Source organism: Macadamia integrifolia, chromosome 10 (assembly GCF_013358625.1).
Source record: "Macadamia integrifolia cultivar HAES 741 chromosome 10, SCU_Mint_v3, whole genome shotgun sequence".
Classification (NCBI taxonomy): domain Eukaryota; kingdom Viridiplantae; phylum Streptophyta; class Magnoliopsida; order Proteales; family Proteaceae; genus Macadamia; species Macadamia integrifolia.
The window spans coordinates 33,184,612-33,188,871 of NC_056566.1; the positions used below are offsets into that span (position 1 = coordinate 33,184,612).

The 4,260-nt window shown below is 39.5% G+C and overlaps 1 non-coding gene across 1 annotated transcript; it reads left to right on the top strand.

The window, feature by feature from the left end:
* The first annotated feature begins 2,474 nt into the window (after positions 1–2,474).
* LOC122092568 lies at positions 2,475–2,581 on the top strand. The gene has a single exon (XR_006144221.1). It is a non-coding gene; the product is annotated as a small nucleolar RNA R71 (small nucleolar RNA).
* The last annotated feature ends 1,679 nt before the right edge of the window (positions 2,582–4,260 follow it).

Consider the following 4,260-nt stretch of genomic DNA (forward strand, 5'->3'; position numbering starts at 1 on the left):
TGCCGCATTTAACTTCCTGTAGTCAATGCACACACGCCATCCTGTTTGGACACGAGTAGGGATCAACTCATTATTGGCATTAGGAACTACAGTCACACCAGACTTCTTAGGCACTACGTGAACTGGGCTTACCCATTGGCTGTCAGAAATAAGATAAATTATTCCATAATCCAAGCACTTTAGGATCTCTTTCTTAATGGCTTCCATCATCACTGGTTAGCTCTTCTTTGGGGTTCCGTGGATGGTTTGGAATCCTCCATAAGATGTATATGATGTTGCACAATGGAAGGGCTTATACCCTTGATATCAGCCATGGTCCAACCTAGGGCTTCCTTATTATCTTTTAACACTTTAAGTAACTCCTCTTCCTGGCTAGAAGTCAAATTTGAAGATATTATTACAGGAAGAGTCTGGTCAGGCCCTAGGAAAGCATATCTCAAATTAGATGGCAACTCCTTAAGATCTAGCTTAGGGGGCTCAACTATGGAAGGTTTGGGAATGCAATTGGAAAGGGGTCCTAAGGGCTCCACAAGTGTGTGAAGACTCAAGACTTCAGAAAAGAAATTTTCACTATCATCATCCAACTCATCCATACACTCTTGGAATTCTGAATCAAAATCAATATCAAAGTTGGTAACTAAATCATCTGAAAAATCCAGAAAATCATCAAGCATATTGATCTCTTCTTCCATATGTGGTTGCTTGCCAATCCTAAACATGTTAAACTCAACAGTTTGGTTACCAAAAGATAATCTTAGGAAACCATTCCGGCAATTGATTAAGGCATTACTGGTAGCCAAGAATGGTCTTCCTAGAATTATTGGGATCTCATCCTTGGTTGAGAAGGGCTTAGTATCTAACACAATGAAATCAACAGGGAAAATAAATTCCCCCACCTTTAGTAAGACATCCTCAACCATCCCTTTAGGAATCTTAACAGACCTATCTGCCAACTGAAGAGTAGTTCCAGTGGCTTTCAATTCTCCTAGTCCTAGTTGCTTGTACACATGGTAAGGTAAAAGATTCACACTTGCGCCAAGGTCAAGTAAGGCATGCTCAATATAGGTGTTGCCTATGACACAAGATATGGTAGGGCTCCCTGGATCCTTATACTTGGCTGCTATGGGCTGAGTAATTATGGAACTAATGTTACCTGCCAAGAACGCCTTTTTGGGCACACTAGTGATACGTTTGTGAGTACACAAATCTTTCAGTACCTTTGCATAGGCGGGGATCTGGGATATGGCATCCAAAAGAGGGATGTTTACTTCTACCTTTTTGAAGACTTCTAAAATTTTGTCCATGGAAGCAGTCTTCTTTTTGTTTACCAAGCGATTAGGAAATGGGACAGGATGAACATAAGGACTGTTAGGGATTTGCCCCTGTTCAGAAGAATCATTTTTGGTTTCCTCAACCAAATCATCTTTAGTTTCAGAAAAATCTTTAGGTTCATCAGACGAACCTGGAACAAGAGACACACTTGTGTCCTCAATTGAAGAAGAGTTAACAGGAGTAATAGATGGGGAAGATTTAGGAACGCTCTGTAGGTACTCTCTACCACTCCTAAGGGCATAAACAACATTACATTGGTTAGAGGGCCCTTGTTGAGTCTGACCTTGTACTATATTCAGTGGTGCATTAGTTGGTCCTTGTGAACTAACAGGCTGATGATGCCTAGGGTTAGGCTCTGGTTGACTTGGTAAAGTTCCTTTCTCCCTCTCACGCATAATTGAGACAACTTGAGTAAGTTCTCTCGTAAGATTTTGATGGCTTGTCATGAAGAGGGCCATATTTTTTTCCAAGGCACTTATTCTACTTGCCTCTCCAGTGTTGGTAAACCCAGGGGGTTGCTGATAAGATGATAGGAGAGGGGCCCTAGGAAAACTCGCCTGAGGTCCTACATTTGACCTAGGAAAAGTATTTTGGGAAAAAGATTGTTGTGCAAAGGGAGGCCTTTGGGGTCCAGGTTGACCTTGATTATAGAAATTGGAAGGTCCTGCTTGGTTGCCCTGATTCCAAGAGAAATTTGGGTGATTTCTCCATCCTGGATTGTAGGTGTTACTATATGGATTATTCTGGTATAAGGCATTAACACTATCATTAGAAGTGCCCCCAGAGGTGTTGGGGCATTCTTCTATGACATGTCCAGGGGATTGGCACAAAGCACAAATCTTAACCAAATTGACTGATGATGGCTCTCTAGGAACAATAGCCTCAATCCTCTTGATTAGGCTATCCAAATGGGCTTCCTTGGCTACTATCCCATCCACAAAATATCCTTTTCCTCCTATGGTTCTTTCACTCTCTTGGGTTGATTCCCACTCACGGGTTTTGTCAGCTAGTCAAGTAAGAATTCCCATGCTTTTCCTTCATCTGTAAAGGATGTGAATCCCTCAGGGCACATAGACTCTATCATTTGTTTAGTTGGGTAATCAATACCCTCATAAATTATTTGACATAAATGCCATAGGTCTAGGCCATGGTGAGGGCATTCTTGGAGTAGATCCTTGAATCTCTCCATAAGTTTGGAAAATGACTCACTAGGCTTTTGCCTAAACTGAAGGATATCACTTCTAAGCTTATTGGTCTTGTGAGTTGGGAAAAAATTCTTAAGGAAGACAACTGTGAACTGTTCCCATGAGGTTATGGAATTTGTGGGTAACCCTTACAACCACTTCTTAGCTTGGTCTTTCAATGTAAAAGTGATAAACCTAAACTTAACAGCATCATCAGAAAGCTGTTGGATCTTAATTAGAACACATACCTCTTCAAATTCCCTTAGAAATAGGTATGCATCCTCAAAGGCCAACCCATGGAAGTGGGGCAACATAGTGATGTATTGAGATTTGAGTTCAAAATTATTGCCCTGGGCTTGTGGTAGAACTATATAGGAAGGTTGGGCTGTTCTAGCAGGGTAGAACCTATCTTTCAGAGATTTAGGTGAAGGGTTTTGCTGTTGGTCTCCCATATTGAAGGGTTTTAAAGAGAGCAAACTTATAGGGTCACTACTTGTTGGATCTCTTCTTTCTAACCGATTCTTAGTATTACGTACCCACTTAACACTCATGCAACAGAAAAACTACCCACAACTAAAGTAAGACAAGCACAAAAGAATGGATAGCAAAACTTTTTTTTTATTATTATTTTTTTGATTTTTTTTTATTTTTTATTTTTTATTTTTTTGGTTTTTGGGAGCTTACCGACAGGGATCCGGGGTTGCTCAGGTCAATTCCTGAGGTACTGCTACAGGGCGAAACCTGTCTTTATCATACTGTGAGGCATGGCGACCTCCACTGATACAACTATTATTGCAAGTTGTTCTTCTCAGGAATTCAATAAAAAAAAAAAGAAAAAATATAAAACAAAGCAAACAAAGCACTCCGATTTACCAAAAGAAAGTGAAAAATAACATGGAACTGTCTCCCCGGCAACGGCGCCAAAAACTTGTTTGAGATTTAAAATGTAACCGCAAGCGTACGGATCAGTGTAGCTACGGGTCGAACACAAGGAGAGCAGCCACTTTATTTTTTTATTTCTTTTAATAATGCGAAAGTGAACTGATTAATGGTTGTGATCTAATTCTAATTACCGTCCTAAAAATAACGTCCTAACCATTCGTCATCTAAGAATTTAAAGACGCAAGCCACGCAATTAAAATTAAATAAATAAATAACTAAAAGTAAACAACCCACGCAATTAAAAAAAAATAATAATAAAGGAAAAAAATGCTGAAATAAAAATAAAGTAAAAGAAAGGGGATAAAGCTAGAGAGAGACTCACAAGTAGGTTTCTCTACTTAGCCCGAGGGATGCATCATAATATGAGCTTCCCTACTTGACCAGAGAGTCACTCTTACAAGGGTTACTCTACTTGGCTTTAGGGAAAGGGAGACAATTAAAATAAAAGCAATAAATTGATGGTTCTATGGCTAGGAGGGGCAAAGCCAACACATACACTAGCCATGAACCTTAGGGGAGAGGGATAGCAATAATGTAACGACTGGAAATAAAAAAATCCTAAATTAAGAAAGAAAGGGTAGTCAGAAGAGGGAATGAGAGGGGGGAGAGAAGACTACTGAAGGAGTCTACTTACTTGAATCAATGCTTGAACTTGAAAAAAAATTGCTCCACGGCTCATGATCTTGTCACCTAGATCTAAGCCTAGAACTATAACTTAAAAAATTACAACTCAATTGCATAAATCATAAACATAAAAAGTGACTGAATAAAAATAAAAGAGTGCTTGCATTAATTGACATAA